Raw genomic sequence first — 19490 nt, 5'->3', positions numbered from 1 at the left:
TTTTTGGCAGCAAATATTTTCAGATAGATTTTCAAATGATCTTTTTATGTGTGTGGGTTGTTCAGCAGCAGCTAAAGCTAAAGATCCATATCTTTACACATCTCTAATGCGCAATAACTTTGTGTATAAACCTCACAGAGCAACAGCTGAGGCAGACACATGTAGTAAAATACAAATATTAAATGCGTTCATTTAAATGACATCAGAGGACAGTGAATAAATATTTTTAAAGTTAAACCTCTGATAAATTATTTTAAAATGTGCATCTCATGGCTCCGATTTCTGATGTTCATGCACAGAAAAAAGGAAATAGAGGAAGTTTGGATTATATTTTATATTTTTATTGATAATAACAAAGCTACAGTAGCACTTCCGACCTTTCTGCACTGCATTAAAATGCCTCCACACCAGGGGGCGCTGCAGGCTCAACTACAGTAGGGTGAAAGGAGTTTGCAAGCTCCTTTGACTACGATGACCTGGATGACTGAGAACCTTCACAGACATACAGTAGGGTGATTTGAACTCAAAACATTATTTATTTATTTACGTATTTATTAATTTATGTATTTATTGTGACAACAATAATAAAGCTTATACAAATGGATTTAATATAAATGCAGTAGTCATGTAGTTAAGAAAGAAAGACAGAAACATTGTTTTATGGTCTTGATGTTTTCGTACTGGCGACAGTTACACCCATAAACCGTTTGAAAGCACCATTCGATGAAGACATTTTATAGCAATACAGCTGAGTTTTACTGCATTATTATTTACCGCTTGCTGGCACACAAACTTCCTCTCATGGCTGTCCACATGAGGCCACATCATGGTTAGTGATGAAAGTTCATTACAAGAATATGTGGCCCTTAAATGTGCCAAAAAGCGGACTCTGTAAAAACACGATGTCTGAGCAATAAAAAAGAAAACGTTTTTTTTTTTATGTTTATGAAAACGCCTAAAAATCTTTCCATTCAAAGACGGAGAGGTGGATCGATGCTTCCTCGGATGTTTTTCTATACAGGAAGATAAATATATCAAAGATGGTGCACACTTTGAAACAGGGCTCACATCCTGTTTCTTTGTATTTTCTTCACTTCGTTGTAAAACACATGCAGTGGATATAATGCATCGCTCTGTTTCTTTAACCGCTTATCCACCTTTCGATCATAGAGAGAGCTGGAGCCTTTCCCAGCTGTCACACCCCGGACAGGTCACCAGTCCATCGTGCACTCACACCCACACTCACGGTTTAGAAACATTTAACCTGGCACGCATGTCTCCGGATTGAGGGAGGAAGTCCGGAGAGAATCCATGCAGGGACAGGCAGAAAATGCAAACCATGCAGAAAGGCCCCGGCTCGCCAGGATGTTCCAAAGAAAAACCTCTGCACCCTGTGCACTGATATAATGCACCACATCTAAAGCACTGTCAGTGATTGCTCTTTCTTTACGCTATCAGAAATGTGCATCTTTTAAAATGTAAAAAATAATTCAGACTGACACATCAAAAAGTTATTTTCCTTTTATTTTAGTCCAAAATGGGTGAGGGATAGAAGCGAGGGCTGAGGTTGTCACACACTTAAATGCCAAACCTATAAAACATCCACTTTCAGTAACGACACACTCAATCATTCAACTCGTAAAAAAGAGAGAAAATAAAATTGTTCCTCAGTTAGCTTCTAAATATTCAGTCAAGGACTTTTTAAAAGTTATTTTTGTGTGTACTTTGTCTCTGTACTGCACCACGATGGTCCTGTGTGGTCATTTTTGTTACTCAGCTGGGGCTGTTGGGGCTCAGGAGGTAGAGCGGCTTGTCCACTAATTGGAAGGTCAGCTTTATCCCCTGATGCCTGGAAGGTAGATTGTTGAATGAAGCTTACAGTATGAAAGTGCTTTGAGTGCTCAAATAGAGTAGTGTTAAGTACCAGTCCACTTTACCAGCCCATGTTGGAGGGCCTGATGGAACCACTGTATTAAATCAATATCGTAGTAATTTATGCTTAACACATGTCATCTACACATACATGTTAACATTAAGTGTGCGCTAAAGACGCGGGTCTGAGTCCACGTACTGTGTCATTCTCCTTTAAGAGCGCAGCCACATTTTTACGCCACACGTTTAATGTAAATGTTGGAGGATTACAGATGAACATTCCTTCCACCTCATGCGGGATCTGCAGGAACGTTCGGCTTCCCTGGAATGTGACATCACCTGCATCGCCCGCACCACCTGCGTCCGTGAGCCGTGGGATCGCTAACATCTGTGATAAGTGATGCTGAAAAAAGACACTGAAGCAGGAAGTTGTTGAATGATAAGCTCTGCAGAGATCTTTCTCTGTCTTGTGTCATTCATGTAAAACAGGACAGACACAATAACAGAAACAGCTTGGTGTAACATTTTATACTTTCTACTACTTTCTTTCTGCAGTTATCTGACAGCTGTTGCCACTTTTTAGTTAAAAAACACATACAGAACACAAACAAACATAAACACATAAAGAACCCACAAACACAAAGATATGAGCTGTACTCTTTTCTTTTTTATCAATTCAACATGCCATCATGCTATTCCAATACAACCCCAACGCAACAATCTTATCAGCTTTCAGTTTTCAGTTGTATTTGTCACATGCAGGTTAGCACACGGTCAGCATTGCAATGAAATGTATTTGACGAGCAGAAGACAGTCACTCAGCAGAATGCTACAGTAGAAAAGAAAATAGTAAAGAGCAAAATATTAATAAAATATAGTAAAAGAAATCTACCGATATACAAGTGTTTGATATCCAGTCAACAACATGTGAAAACTGTAAGCAGACGTGCTGCAGCGGCAGACGACCACAGTGGGTGCCACTCCTGTCAGCTGAGAACAGGAGCTGAGGCTGCAGCTCACACGGGTTCACCAAACGTTCACAACAGAGGGCTGGAAAATGTCTCCTGGACTGATGAGTCTCAAGTTCTGCTGCAAGTCCAGATTTTAGGGTCAGAATTTGGTGCATGAAAGCATGAATCCATCATTTCTTGTATCAGCAGTTCAGACTGTTGGAGGTGTAATGGTGTGGGATTATTTTCTTGGCACTCTTTGGGCCCTTCCTGCATCTTTTTGAGTCTATGGCAAGTTCAGGGACTTCTGAGGGAAAACGATTCCTTTCCTGTCGTAGGAGCTGTGGTGTACAGGCTGTGATCAGCTGAGCTGCGCAGCTGCTTCTGCTCCCTTCCTTGATCATTGTGGATTTAGCCAACTGAATTCAATATGAGCAGAAGTGACACGAGCTGTCACAGCTGCTGCCTGCAGACAGTAGAAAGCTAGTTTAAAGACAGAAATCAGTGAGTGAATGAGCATCATCACATTAAGTTTCATTTGATTTCTGCTTCTACTGAGCATGATCCGCACAGCTGCTCTGCACCAGCCCAACATTACCGTAAACTATATCACAGTACTGCACAGTAACCAGCTTATCCTGCACTAAACTCACCAGTTTTTAATGCAACCTTTGAATACCACAAAGTTAATATACCTGTATTTGTCACGGTCCTGGGTCATTTTGACCCAGCATTTTCAGTTCTTATATTCCTTTGTATTATGGTTTGTATTCTGATCACTTTGTCATGCTTTGTTTATTAGTATTATTCTATGTTTCAGTTATTCTTTGTGAGGGATTAGTTCTTAGGTTGTGTCTCTCGTTTAGTACAAGTTCAGTTCAGTGTCAAGTCTGTGTCTGTTTCTTGTTTCCCATTTTATTGTGAAAGGTTGTGCCTCATCTCAGTGTGTCTAGCGTTGCTCCCCGTGTCTCGTTAGCCTGAACCCTCCCAGCTGTGTCTCCCTCCTGTTTTCCATTCCAATTTTCATCCAATTGGTTCACCCCAGCGCAAAGCTTCTTGAAGCTTCATTTGCTCTAGTAGGACATCTACTGGACGTAAAAATATTAGTTGGCATGAATTTGAAGAGTGTGGCATTTTGCACACAGCCTCCAACAAAAGGAGTGTGTAAAATATGTATATTGTAGTGATGGCAGCATACTGTGTATATTTATAGTGGCAGTATGGAAAATGATTATTTGGAAATGCTTGAAATGGAAATGATCATTTACTGTGAGGTGAGGTGTGGTTGGGGTGTGGACAGTAGTTGTGCTTTTGTAACGTTGAGGTATGGACAGCTACACACTGAGGCTTTGAGCCTCAGTCCTGCCTGTTCACATTTTATTCTGTAAAAACTAGATTTTCACTGCTTTTATAACCTTTAGTGGGGAGAACATAGCTGGGATTTAATGATTTAACAACTCTTTTAAATCCTTTGTCCTCCACAATGCTAAATGGCTGTGAGTCCTCAATCACCATGCTAACCAGGTCTTCATCTATTTGAGATTGTTCTCCTGAGGAGAGCTCACCTGGTCTTGCTCCACAATCGGTGTTCCCCTTATTCTCATGCAAAGCTCTGTAGTGCCTAAGCATGGATGAGGTGTTGTTGTTATATCCCAGCTCCCTGGCACATAGCAAACACTTCACCTTGTACAAAAGTAAAGACAGCTTAACATAAATTGTATTGCACCATCAGTATTATGAAAATACATCTTCTGTAGAAATTTACATACCTTGTTGGGAGGAATAAAATCAAAATGTTCCCACACAGGGGAGGACATCCTCCTCTTCTTAGCTGGCTCCATTCTCTCCTGACTTTCTCTCCTCACTCTCATAAACCTCCAAACTGTCTCCAAACTCTCACTAACCGCAACTCTCCATCAAACACCCACATTTTGACTGAAGTCTGAGGGCTTTATATCGCTGTCATAGCTCGCGGCAAAGTTCGAACCACTTCCTGAACCAGTCACGTGGTACAGCCGAGTTCTGCATTTTGGGTCCGTCACTCCTGCTTGCCTGCCTGCCACACAGCCAACCATGACAATATTTGCTTTGCAAGACGTTTCACAATATGAACGTTCATGTAAGTAATAGATCGAATGTAAGGAAAACAACAACTCTAAAAAAAGTGGGGATATTAAAATGAATGAGGATATTACATGCAAACTTTACATTTCTAGTTAATCAGACGTCACTGAGCAGTCCTTAACTTTGAATAAAATCTTCTTCCTCTTCCTCTCCTGTCCTTCCTTTCTTACATCATTCTTTATCTCTATTTTGACTTAAATATGAATATGAAAGATAGAAATTGTAAACTCTTCAGTTAAAAAAGGTCCTCGAGATCACCTCGCTAGGTTAGGAAAAGTCATGCATGGGAGATATTACACTTTACAATAGTCACAATAGTCCAGGAGGAGATAGCATCCTGTTTTATGTGTTACTGTTGCCTCCAGTTTATGTTCAAATTAGTTTGATGTCCAGGAGGTGAACAGTGATATGAAATAACTCTCCTCAAATTGATCGTCAGAAAAAGAAAGACTCAAGCAAAGCACACATGCCTAAAAGCTCTACTCAAGTAAACAATAAAGTAATTGACAAAATATTTATGAAAGGCAAAAGGAAAAGAAGAAACTGCTCGTGGTGGAGAATAAACGTCTTTCCAGTAACAAGATACATTCAGGCTGTCTTAGAGATAATGTTCTTCATTTGATGTGAATGTTAATGCAGTTAGAAAATGATAGTTGCCTAGCAGGTGAGTGTCCATTTGGCAAAATCAATTTCCTCAACTGGAGGAATGAATAAGTGATAATTATTGATCTCTACGTGCAGCAGATAGACGAGTCGGTCAGTCTCATTTTGATCTGACTGACGCTTCTCTCTTAACAATTCAGTTCAAAGTTTTCTTGTATCATCACTGCAAAGCACTCAAAATGTATTTATCAGCTACACACGATGTACAGTGGAGGTAAGTGTGCCTAGAAGGTAACCAACTTAAATAACAGCATGAGTAGGAAAATGTAATTTGCATTATTTGATGGGTTATCAGTCCCTGCAGTTGCGGTGTTTGAGTTGCAAATGCGAACGAGGGACTCGAGTGAGGCTGGACACGAAAGAGAAATATTTCAGCAGCTGGTCCAGAAATCATGACACTGTCCGGTAAATAAACACAGCACAGGCTCGCTATGAAGGAAGAATCCAATGTGCTTTAATTCACTGTGTGTTTGCATGAGCCTGTGCATAACAGGCCCCGGTGTTTGCACAGCACAGCAAATAAACGCCTTCAGGTCAATGTGTGTGTTATTAATGAGCACACAGAGGGAGAGTTTGAATGTGAGATAGCTCAGGGTTTATAGTGCAGCCATAACAGTGGCTTTGTGTGAGACAGGAGGCTGCTGATGTGGAGCCATGTGGCAGGTCTGTCCACAGACCGCAGGGCTGGAACCAGGATTTTATAGACGCAGAGGCTGGGAATCCTGCTGCAGTGGGAAGAGGAAGCAGTGTTTGAATATTACAGTGCAAATAGATACACGCCTATTGTTTCCAGGGTTTGTTGTTATGGAGATCAGATTGGGATCTAAGACCAACTTGCAGAGTCTTCTAATAAATAAGGATCTGAGGAATTTCTTTTCAGGGGGAGCCCGGCATCTTTTCAGAAGGGACAAGACTACCTCCCTGCACAGACTGCCGAACAAGCCGGTCCTCGCCTGCACACAGAAACGAGATCATGTAACAGCATTGTTTGCAGTCTGGAGCATAAACAGAAGAGGCAGGAAGCACAATAAAACACACCTGCCATCAGTTATCCTGATCCAAGCACAGCACCAGAGCCACTGGCTCACTGCAACCCTACTCTCAAACCAGTGCAAATGAATCCAAAGAGATGTAGAGGTGAGCTTTTACCAAACTCCTCTATTACTAACAAATACGCAGGCATCAACGGGACAAACTGTCTGACAGGCTGGAAAACCAGTTTAGAAATCAGAGGAAAGAATAAATGGGCACACAAGGACCGGCAAAGAAACGTTAAGACAACGGCTCCAGTCAGTAGTCGAGAAATCACCTCCTGGGTCTCCTCCTAATCGCTTTAGCTCACATCATGAGGTCAAGGACAGACTCCTCTTACACCAGGCTCCTCATTCACTCGAGCTCTAAATCAGCACTGGTGTTAATCTTACATTGTTATATTTCGGAGAGTAGCAAAAGGATGTTTTGGATGAAAGTGTAATGTTAGTTAGAGTCATGGTTAGGACCTACCACACAGACCTCAGAAGGTTAAGAATGTGACGGAGGGTTGAAGCTGCGTACAGTTTTTTTTCCTGTCACATGGTCATTGTTTTTCAAGCTGGGCAACTTTTCTTCTTCAGAGCAAAGAGCTGCAAAGGTTCAGATGTGGTTTTGCAGAGGAAGCCACTCAACTACATCAAAGCAGAGACAGAAAATATCCTGATCAGAAGCTGTGCAGCCTGCATTTGAGATACATGAATTTGAATTATTGTCATGTGCATAAATAATAGAATTAAAGAATGTTACCAACTTGGCTCAAGAAGAGGAGGCTACACAGAGGAGACTTAGCTTGCTCAGTCAATGCAAAGTGGCTTGCAGCCCACTACCACTTGAGGTCCTTATGCTCTTTTCTGTGACTGAAGCAATGTCACACCTTTATGCCAAAACTTAATTATGATGATTCCCCCCCCCCTCCCCCCGGAAATATGAGGTTGATAGATGAAATCTATTTTAGTCAGACTGTGATATATATTAAAACAGCTTAGAAAGGGAAACAAATGGAAAACAACTGTACAGTGGGCACAGTTGTTGTGAGTTCTTGCTGTGTTATTTCATGCAGTTCATAACACAGAGCACCACTGAAAAATATAAATTCACAACCAAATTGGTCAAACCAAATATGAGACTTACTTTAAGCATTTTTTAAAATAGCTAATAATCTTTATTCGCACAAAACAACACTGAGAAGCTGATTTCAAAGTTCATCCATCTAAAGTTCAGCAGCAGGTCAATGCATGAAATGGGAAACAGATGGTTAATTAACATTTTATTGATCCGTGTGACTTATCAGGTGTGGGTCGATCCAGTCTGTCCTCTGCTAAAGGAGGTAATAAAAAAAGCACTGACCTGCCCATCTGTAGTAATTAGAGAAGTCAGCCGGCTCCTATTTTGACTGCAGATACTACATTTCATTAGCAAACTCCCTGTGCAGAAGCGACTGACATACTCAGAGATGACTGACAGGGAAACAGAGGTGGAAAAGCAGGCAAAAACAAAACAGGAAATGAAGAGTAACAAAGGTCAACTTCATGACAGAAACAATGCAGGAAGCATCCAAACTGTGAACGGATCCAGCATAGCCTTAGTCAGGAGGGCAAATGGTCTGTATTTGTATAGCACTTTTCTAGTCCCTAAGGACCCCAAAGCGCTTTACACATCCAGTCATCCACCCATTCACGCACTGGTGAAGCTACATTGTAGCCACCCTGGGGCCCACTGACAGAGGCGAGGCTGCCGGACACTGGCGCCACCGGGCCTTGGACACAACGACCCAGACTGTCGGAGCCGGGGCTCAAACCGGCAACCTTCCGATTACAAGGCGAACTCCCAACTCTTGAGCCACGATCGCCGAGCCAAATCTCATATGGGTACAATATTTCAGGTGCTTTAGCCTACACCTACCATTGCTCCACACATTTCAGCCATTTATTAAGTCACCTCCACCCGAGCTCCTCCTTCATAAACAGTTTCTGGCTGAGCCTGCGCTCCCTTTGTTATTTTACTCCAGTTTTCTGATGTTAATCAGTTAATCGCTTTCCATGATATCTACGCCCCTGTTTGCCCCCCCAAACACCTACGGGAGTTTTCAGGCATTTCCTTAAGTTTGCCTATTTTCTTACTTTTTGTTTGTTCGTGTTTCTGGAGGTTTTTCTCCTGCCTTGTTTTGGGGCCTCGTCTTGTTAATGATCTTTTATGTTTGTGGTATTATCTGTAAACAGAATCAATGAGGTTAAATATAAGATGAATGATAAATATGAGATTTGTCATCTGAATGTGTAGAAAGATTTGACGTGTGCAGATGCACGTAGGCACCTTGACATCACCATGGAAGAGTTTACTGAGATCACAGAACAGGTGAAGAGCAGCTCCAGCCCACCATAGAGTGAAATCTAACTTTTACTTGAATCCAGCAGAGTTTCCACAGCTGGGCTTTAGAAAGAATACATGTCCAACTTTTAATTACAGTATACACATTTTTATGCCTCTCCCATGTCGGATGGGAGCACTTTCAGGGGAACAGTGGCCCCTTAAATGCTTTCTTCCCTTATGCAATATAAAGGGGTCCAGGGCTTTCTCCAGAATGAGGACCATCTGATGTGGTCTGGACATATTAACAAAACACATCAGATGTTTTGGTCAGATAATACCGCTGGCCAGAAAGCTGAGGGGAGCACGAGAGGGTTTTCAGGGACACCCTCAGGTCTGAGGGTGCGTCTCTCGGCTGGCTTGGAGTTCCCCTGGAGGAGCTGGAGGAAGTGGTCAGGGAAAGGCCAGTTTCTGCTTAGACTTCTGCCCCCTGTGGCCATGTATAAACAGACATGTTTATGATTCTTTTAATTTGGTTCTACACTTAGTAAAACTGTAAACATCTGTCCAAATCTTTGCCCCCAACTACATATGAGTGCAACAAATGTGGCATTGCACCACAAAATGATGATATCAGTTTCTTTTTTACCCAGAAACTCTGGTCTCAAACCCTCTAATTAGGTGCAGTAATCTCTCACTTTCCCGTGGGAGTATTTGCATATTTGATTACCATCAGAGACCGAACTTCTCCCATATCCTACAGATAAAGGGACGTAACCAAAAAAGGGAAGGAACGACACAGTTACCCAGAAATGAGTACTGTGTTTCTGTGCTATCCTCCTCCTCTTCTCCCACATAAACACAGATCATGTGGCCCAGCTGCAGAGTGCATGTGTGGCAATCAGCCTGAATAAGTCAGCATTTCAGTTTGTGAGTAACTCTTCATTGTTTCTATATTTCAGTCTTTACATGAAGTTTGTCTGTTTTTTTTCTAAATTCATGGCAAGTAACTTTTGTTCTTGAGTGCAATGAGCTACAGAGGTTTTCAGGCGTGGTTTCACAGAGGAAGCCACTGTGTCTTATCAACTTCATCAAGGTAAAGACAGAAAAACTGTGTGATCCGGAAGTATCGCAGTGTGCTCTTCAAAGTAAAGTCAGAAATAAATTTGAACGTCGTTTCCTTGACGTCATTCCACAAAACTGAAAACACAAAAAAGGGAACAACTCGACATATTCTTATTTTAAGCAGGAAAATCTCATATAGGATATGCTAATTAATTTCCTTTAGCCTTTGTTATAATTTGTGCACACTTGCAAGCCACCTAAACCCGAAGTCCCTTTTAATGCTCTCTCTGACTGAGTCTGTGTCACTCCTGTTGCCAAAAAATGTATTTCTCAATCATAAACACCAGACTGGCATTTTAAAACAGCACAAACTGAAATATAGAAGTGAATGGATGGATGAATGTGACCCAAACATACTCATCAGTACGCAGACATATGTCTGAGTATATTTAGGTAACCTTTGTAAATTCAGTTTAATAGAGTGATTTAAATTAAGTAAAGTTCTTGTAAACACCTTCAGTGTGGCACTTTAAATTGTGTCTATTACTGTTTACACTGTTTTACTCCAGTGTCTTCAGAGATCTTAATACGTGCTGACAAACTGAAGACTGGAAGTTGAGTGAAAGGCAACACTGTGTGTAGCTTCTTAAAATACTCAACAATTGGAGATAAAATGACATTATTCTTAATTACTAACTACTTTTAAAAGGAAAAGAAAGTAATCAAAATGACAGCACACTGGTGTTTTGTCCTTCTTTCCTGCCAGTGGGTCATCTCAGGACTCACATTTACCTTCTTACCTTTTTACATTCAATACCGGCTGTAAAGTATGCAGACTGACAAACAGTCAGACTCATGTGTGATGAGTCAAAACAAACCCCTCAGCTTGATCATGTTACTGTTTATTTTATTTTATTTTTAATAAAACATAATCGATTATTCATTTAATTATAGTCTTTTAATTGTGCTTTGCTAATTATTATTTTTTATTTGTATTTATTTGAAATGTTATTAAAACAAGCTTTAGTTGTATTCTGTGAGTTCGTATTTTATTTTAGATGTATTTATTTTTTAATAGAACTACCATAGTAGCTTTATGTCACCAAGTTGGAAATACATGGAAGAAAGCTCACCGTCCTGCCTGTGCGGATTTTATTTTGACAGGAACTGAACAGGAAGTCTTGTAAGTCTTTGCACTTTGGTGGTTTTTGGTCACCGGCTCGCGGCACCACAGCAGATCTCCGGCTGCCGTCGCTTCACATCACATCACATCAGGAGGTAAGACGAACACTCAGCCTTCGTTTTGGGGTCCAGCTGTGCCGTTTGTGGCTCATCCAGATGTTTGTGTGTAAGATTAAATCTGTGACTGTCGGCAAAGTTTACTCCTGATGTGGTCGCGCAGGTGCGTAAACGCGTAAAGAGTGGAACCGTGGCTTTGCGCGTAAAATGTGATGTGGTGGAAGCGCGGGGTAGACGTGGGTGGATGCGCTGTTTTGTTTTGGGATTTTTTGGCATGTCTTGGCATCCGTCCTCCTCACCGCAGTGCCCGTGCACATCATCAGCAGTTTGCCCTGGGAGGCAGCGAGCACTTATGAGCCATGTGTTGCTCTCAGTGTCGCTTGAATCGAATGAGGAGATCCACAGAGCGTAACGTTGGCCCGGAGGAGGGCTCAGGCAACGTTTTCAGGGAAGCACGGGGAACGGGTCAGACCAGTACCGAGGAGCGACTCAGCTGCTGCAGCTGCGGCGTGTCGGTGCGTCACTCCGCCGACCTGTCACTGCGCACTTCTTCCTTTTTCAGCCGTCGATCTATTTTGCAGCGAAACACTTCCTCCATACCAGTCAGTGTGTAACACAACTCACCATCCTCACCCAGCACCTTGTAATAAGCAAAATTACCTTTCAGTCGCCTTTAGGGCCAATTTTCCTGGTTAAAGCGCGAAAGTTTACGCTCTCTGCTTCTTGTTTGCGTGTCTGTTTCCACAGCTTATGTGGCACTGTAACACAACATTACACACACACTCAGCCGGTGCTTCAGGTACCCTAAGGGACAGCTTCCACACTTTAAACACACATGCTCAGAGAAATCAAACCGGTTAGGTTGTGTAAACTTAGAGATTTCTTTTTCTTTTTGGGGTTGAGCCAGCCTCTGTCGTGTTAGATAACGCCTGCTTAAATGTGAGTATCTGCTTGTTAACATTTTAACCATTTCCAGTCCAAATGCTCAATTAGCCCTCAAAATCTATCAAACGCTGAGGTGCCTGAGCGTTAAAAATGTTCAGCTATAATAAAATAATGAGTGTGGCTTTGCTCCCTGGTGTTTAACATCCAGAGATGCATGAAAACGAGGATTTATGAGCTTTAGCTAAGCAAGAAGGTCGATTTTAAAGATGATATGCTGTGTTCTGACTGAAGTATGTAACGCTGGATGGACACAGAGGCAGAAGGGCTCTGGGTATGGTAGTTGGCAGATTATGATGTGTGCGTGATGCAGCTAACAGGGCTACATTTAGGCTGAGATAAACATATTAGCACAGCTAAGGCAGAGGAGGTTAAAGGTCCCTGAAAAATGACCAAACTCGAGTCAAGGGAGTGTCTGAGTGTCTGCAACATGAGCTCAGACATTAATATGTTGCTGCATGATTTGAATTATGAAAAAGTCCTGATCCTAAGCTTAATGTCCACACTGAAAGCGTTCAAACATTTGATGCTGTCATATAAACGATGAGTTTTTAGAAACTTAAAGACATCCTGCTCATAAATAATCCCATCCCATAATAATCATAAAAAATGCTTAAAACACAGAGAATAGCTAAACAGGTTTTGGAAGTTCATGTTTGCTCAGAAAAATGAGACACACGACGAAAGGCTCATCCAAAGCAGGAAACGGGGTCGATACGTCATCACTTTACAGATTGCATGTCTGATATAGTCCGCACTTTTTCAGCAGTGTTGCTGTGTCCAGAGTGAGTGTGTCACAGCATTGTGAGTGTATAGTATCTAAACTAAGCAGAATATCAGGTGAAACCATTTGAGTTGAGATAATAAGCTTTTTTCTCTTTAACCTGCAAGTGGGTTAATATATGAGGCCAGCTGTAAGGTACTTTTATAGGGAATTGGATCATTAGTGTTCCAAAAATATCTATATGTAAAGAAGTTTGACATTATACACTCAGATTGCTTTAAAGTTTCCACTTTTCACGACTGCATTGTGATAGTTTGCTGTGACCTGTGGATGATGGACCTGGAATAGAAAGATTTACTGCAGCAGAACGTGACTGATGCATAAATGACCTTCAGTGTTAAACAAACAGAACCATCAAAAAGTCACAAATGACTCCACCTGGTTATTTAAGCGTATTTAAACAGTACCTGTAGTTCGTAATCAAAATAGTTAATTCAACGTTTAAGTTCACCATCACCTTCCTGTTTTTAAAAGATTCCAGTGTTTAAGGTTTCACAGTTCAGAAAGCCTGCAGAGAGTTCCTTTTAACAAAGTTGCATCATCGCTGCTGCTGCAAGATTGTTGTGGGGCAACAAAATTACAGTTCAGGTCAGTGATGAAGTTTGTTGAGACACTGCTAGGATGCGATGAGATGGACAGGAAGTGTAAGCAGGAAGTCTGAAGACAAGTGCGGGAAAAGTGACACGTGGTGTCTGTTCTTGTGTTGTTTCACACAGACCTGCTTCTCCAGTGTGTCGGAGGGTTTTATTTTTGTTGGTCTGATTTAAACGGAGCAGAGTTGACTCGCTCGCTTCCATGGAGACTGTCGAGGCTGATTAATAGGACCGGCTTGTACGCAGGTAGGATATGCTGTGTTTATTGGCGCTTCCAGCAAAACACAGGCCACAGCGTGGGGAGTGCTTAATTGACTTTGTGGGCGTGGGCGTGTGTGCTTTTCCAGTCAACACACACACATGCTGATAGAGAGCTCAAGGGGCACTGGGAGCGGTGGGTTTGGTCCAGCCTTTAATCAATATTATCAGTAGCTAAATGTCATGACTTTGCAGAACTGAAGACCGATACAGTAAAGTGCAGTAAGATACAGCTGCTGAAGTTCAAATACATCTGGCTCATAAAACAACTGATAACACGGAGCAAAATATACACACATGGATCAGCTGATTAGCCAATAAACAATCTTTCTCATTTTTCAGTTTATTAAATGTTTTGTATTATTTTGTTAATACAACCCCCCAGGTGTGTTTTAAAGGGAGGCTTTGTATTATGTTTTTCTTTTTAGTTTATTCAATGAAACCCACAACTTAACAATATTCTGATTTATTTCTAATTAAATGAAAAAATGTACATTTATTTTTAAAATTCTGTGTCTTTAATTATTTTTTTTAGATAAATTAAAATAATTTTAATTTAATTTTATGCTTTTCTTTAAATATCTTGCAAAATAGCTGACAAACCTTTGAGTGTAATTTAAATATTTGAAAAATCCATCAGTGATATTAAAAAATGAGTTTGTGCTGCTGCAACGTGTCCTCTGTTTGCAAAAAGAAGTCAGATCCTATAGAAGTCAATGATAAAATGACCCGACTTCTCACTTGATTTATGACACCAGGACACATGTTCCTTATGGGTTTATGGCCTCAGTTGCTATTTTAAAGTCTTATTAAGACATCGTGATGCTTGTTTTGGTAGTTAAGGTCTCCTTAGAGTTATGGAGCAGGATAAAGCGGGGTGTGATTTATAGCGTGGCTGCCCTGTGAGCCCTTTCTCAGCACATTTGGTTTGAGAACAACCACATGACAAAGCTCAAAGTGATCCAAGGCTTCAGTATAAGATATGATGGTGGGTAAAGTGACAGTGGCTGCAGCCATCTATTATATACAGTCTTTGGTCACAGCTCTACTACACTCCTTCGCACCAAACTGGGCAAAGCCTTTCTTTAAGGAGCTGGCTGTGCGCTTGATGGCCGCACAGGGCAGACTGTCGATGCAGAGCTGGAAGCACTCTTGTCTCAAGTAACGTCATGTTGTCTCTTCACTGGAACAAAAGGCCCTGAACAAATACAGAAGTGAATATGCTTCAAGTATTAAAATCCCCGGATTTATGTCAGTACTGCTGCATCTGTTTGAGGTAGAGCTAGTTTAGTCTTTGTGTCTTTGTTACGGATATGATAATGAGGAAAGACGATTCATTTAGATCGAAGCTTCAAATAGCCGCCCAGAGATGTTTTAAACAAGTGTTGAGACTTTCATCTAGAGGGACTTGGCGATCAGTCAAGATATCCCTGAAGGAGAGCTGCCCGTCAAGTCACAGTTAGTCACGTCTCTTTTTGAATAAAGCACACTGAATTTGCTGAGACGGGAGCAAAACAAATTCTGATTTATTAATGTGACTTGACTGTGTCTCAGAGTTAAAGAGATGATCTTGTAGCTGAAAGGTCGCAAGCTTGAGCTTCACCTCAGGAGCACGTCGACTTGAATTAAGTCTGCTCCCATCAGTGCCATCGAGTCGAATCTGAATAGCCAGGAGTCGCACAAACTGCAGTTATTTGGTGTTTTCAGGAGAATCTAATCACCGTGAAGGAAAATGTGGCCTGTGTCTGTTTGCAGTCGAGACAGCCATCAGAGGAAGATTTAATCAACGCCGTGAGCAAACCTGTTAGAAATCAGAGACTCGCCTGAAGCTCCTGACATTAATCTGCTGCTGAGCTTTTCGGTAAAGCTGAAGGTGTTAAACAAACCAGCAGCAGTCTATGATTCTGGAAACAAGAGGAAAGTGGGACAGGGCCATTAAAACATTTAAAATCCCTTCTTTATATTAATGTGTTTAAGCCGTATGAGTTTAAAAAAGCAGTATAAGTTACACTAGCATATATTTAACAGATTAATTTAAAGGGACTTTATTTCAGAATCAATTGAACCCTTTTTTAATCTTCTGGCCTGTAAGCAACGAACATGCAGAAAACCTTCTAACCTACCATTGAGTTAGACTGGGAGAGGAGGTTAACACAAAGGTCACCCGGAGGATCTCCTTTTAAAAAGGTTCACTCCTTAATGAGTACTTTTATTTTAGATGCATATCATACAGAAAATAAAAGATTTGGGGTTATTGGCGGCAGTTCGTCTTGTAATCGGAAGGTTGCCGGTTCGAGTCCCAGCTCGGTTGTTGTGTCCTTGGGCAAGACAGAGGGCCCGGTGGCGCCAGTGTCCGGCAGCCTCGCCTCTGTCAGTGCGCCCCAGGGTGGCTGTGGCTACAATGTAGCTGCCATCACCAGTGTGAATGTGTGGATGCCTGGATGTTGTGTAAAGCGCTTTGGGGTCATCAGGGACTAGAAAAGCGCTATACAAATACAGGCCATTTACCATATTTTATTCTTCCAGTGCTCATTTTCTGGTCCCTGTTTACATTCGTGGACTCTACTAGAGTAGCTTTGCATGATTCACATTCAGAATAAACCTTTCTAATCGAATACTGAGCCTTGATGCAGTTTATGATCTGTGTGAAACAGGCTGTTTTAGCTCCTCGTAGGTCTGAGCAACAGACGGGTGGAGCGTTTCAGCCTGAGTTTACCATATACAGGATAACCTCCCTCGCTGACATCATTCAGAGCTCAGACAAGGAAAAAGTTTTCAGAGGATGCTGAAAAATGAGCTTTTGGCTCCCAGGGAGTATTTGTACATGCACTGACCTCGTTATTAGAAACTGTAGCTGTTGGCTGACTAAAAGAATAACTCAAGCTGGGAATCTGACTCCATCCCAGGCAGACCAACAGGTTGTTGATTTTGTGTTCATGTTGTATCTGCAGGTGTAACAGTAAACCTCACTCTGACTATTTACCTATACAAAGACAAGACGCACAAACTAACTGGTCCATGCTAAGCAGCTAGTTCTTCATATGTGCCCGAACCAGCTCGCTGAAGAGTCCAATCTGAGCCACTAGATTAAAAACATTTTTTTCACTGTATTCTGTTCTTCAGAAAGGACGAAGTAATGCTTAAACCATTAAATAACAAAGTGAGATATATTTTCATCGTCAGTATTCAATTACTTGACTGAAAAGTTCCTGTTTTTCCATCTACAGATGCAGCATTAAATCTCCATTTATTTATTTTCACTTTTTTAAACAATGCAAGACATTTGCTGTGGTGCAACAAATAACTTCTGCTTTTACTTGTTCTGTGCTTGTTCTCTAATTTCACTGATTGATTCTTTGCTGAGTGTGAGGTGAAAGAAAGGTGCAGCAGGATTTCTTTGTAATGGGACAAAACTGTGAGATCTTTTAGGCTTTTGATTTATAAAATGATGGGTTAGAGGATGAGCTTGGGCCACATGTGTTTTACTAACATGACTTTAACTCCTGTGAATCCAAACTCAGAAACTGCACACGTTTCCTGAACCTGCACATGCATCAAGCGTTTCATTGCGCAAACAGGAAAAGTATGCATGTTTCAGCTGGTGCGTTTTGTTGGCCTGGTGATTTCTTTCTATTTTTGGACCTTTATCTTCGACATCACTCCTTCTATAGCTAACTAAAAATAACTGGAGAAGCTTGAAGACGTTACACGCATCTGTTAACTATTATTCTATTGCTGATTTTATAGTCTCGCTGCTCTTAACCGGCATTTTAATATGAGCATCTGTAACAGTGCAACAGAAAATGCAGAATAAGTCCTCTTTAAATGTTTGGTGGTGTCATAAAAAGAATCACTGGCCTCAAAAAATTACTCAGGCTTGTAGTTTCTGAGCAGTTTTCTGTCAAATGGATACATTTGCTGGATATCCTGATGAAATCCAGTTATTTCACTTCAGTTCTGACTGGAAATGTGTTTTTTTTTATCCTTTTCATGACGGTGACTCAGTTTGCTGTGGGAGTGTCAGCTGGATGCCTGACATCTCTTAGTAAATCGAGTTGTACACAGAGTCCGTTGTGCCACTGGTTTGGCTGGTGAGCTCTCATGATCTATGTCAGGAGATTATGATCATGTGATAGTGGTGAAAGATGGCGTCAAGAAATGTTATCGAGAACGAAATGCTGAGTGTTCTGATGCTGAAAGAGACGGATACAAATCGGGCGTCTTTCCTACTCGTTCTTACTTCAGCGATAAGACTCACACACACACAAACACACACACTCTCAGCGACACATTTCTACTGCGAGAAAAAGGAAGTGTGTTGCAACCTTGAGCCCAGATGCAGTTCGTCTTCATCTGAGCTCTCCAATGTTGCTCAAACAATCTACGCTACAGTTCAAAAAATATTTACTCCACCCATCCAAATAGTTGAATTCAGGTGTTCCCATTACTCTCATGGCCACAGGTGTATAAAAGCCAGCATGTAGGCGTGCAGACTGCTTCTACAAACATCTGGGACAGAAGTCACGAAGTGCTGGGCTACGTGAAATCACAGAGTGGGGTCGAGGTCGCCAACTTTCTGCAGTCAACCACTACAGACCTCCAAGCTTCACAATTAGCTCAAGAGTTTCCACGACCGAGCAGCTGCACCCAAGTCTTACATCACCAACGGCAACGCAAAGTGTCCGATGCAGTGATGTAAAACGTGCTGCTACAGGACTCTGGAGCAGCGGAGACGCGTTCTCTGACGTGATGAATCACACTTTTCTGTCTGGCAGTCTGATGGATGAGTCTGGGTTTGGCGGTTGCCAGGAGACCGGTACATGTAAAGTTTGGTTGAGGGGGGAGTTTAGCGTGAGGGGTTTGTTTTCACATGTTGGGCTCAGCCCCTTAGATTCAGCCAAACAAACTCTTAATGCTTCAGCATATCAAGACAATTTGGACAGTTCCACGCTCCCAACTTTGTAGGAGATAAAGAAAGAGAAATCACTTTCTATATATAAAGTCCTCGGTTGGAGATGTTCAAAAATCAGACTTCAGTAGAGCGAGCTGGATCTGATGCTGCGTGCTGTGAAGCATGCCCTGCTTTAACATGCTTTTTGCATCTAATGGGACCACATTTTGCAAAATAAACAACACGCTGATTAATAAGACTCAAATCTAGTGACAGCGATCATAAACTCACCAGGAAATAGTTTAGTGAGGTCGTAAACCAGCCCAGAGGAAACGCTAAACCAGACAGTCTGCTGTTTGTTTGTGTGTTTGTTTTCTGGCTCTAAGCATTTAGCATTTATCAAACAGTGATAGTTATTTAAGTAATAATGGTGATCAGATGGTGCACACCTTCCAGTGTGTTCTGTTAAATCAGCTCAAACAGGCGCACGTTCACTCGTTTTTTAGCGTTTAGCAGGAAAAGAGGACGACCCGTGATAAATAAAAGGGAGCGACGTGTTAATAAAACTAGTCGACTGATGGACTCTGGCTCTGTGCTGCTGTTTAACTCAACTCTATCAGAAGATTAACAGGTTATCCTGCTTTATATGTGAGTGTTGTCTTCCTTGTCCAATTTGATTGACTTTAGTTTACAGAAGAACGACAGGACTGACACGTTTCTAAAGTCTGGCTTTTAGCCGATGGCTGTGAAGAAAGCAGGGTTAACATGTC

General features: G+C 41.6%; 1 protein-coding gene across 3 annotated transcripts in view; it reads left to right on the top strand.

The window, feature by feature from the left end:
• The first annotated feature begins 11177 nt into the window (after nt 1-11177).
• The window catches only part of LOC309714123 (phospholipase D1-like), a 54575-nt gene continuing 46262 nt past the window's right edge, over nt 11178-19490 (top strand). For 2 of the 3 annotated variants that reach the window (XM_082546304.1, XM_082546302.1), the window contains exon 1: nt 11178-11291. The gene's annotated coding sequence lies outside the window, so the exon portion shown is untranslated. Of the gene's footprint in view, nt 11292-13694; nt 13818-19490 lie in introns of those variants that run through there. The other variant, XM_082546303.1, reaches the window with a different exon arrangement.

The sequence above is a fragment of the Aulonocara stuartgranti genome (assembly GCF_965226115.1).
Source record: "Aulonocara stuartgranti genome assembly, chromosome: 9".
Classification (NCBI taxonomy): Eukaryota; Metazoa; Chordata; class Actinopteri; order Cichliformes; family Cichlidae; genus Aulonocara; species Aulonocara stuartgranti.
This window is presented reverse-complemented; position numbering and strand designations above follow the sequence as displayed.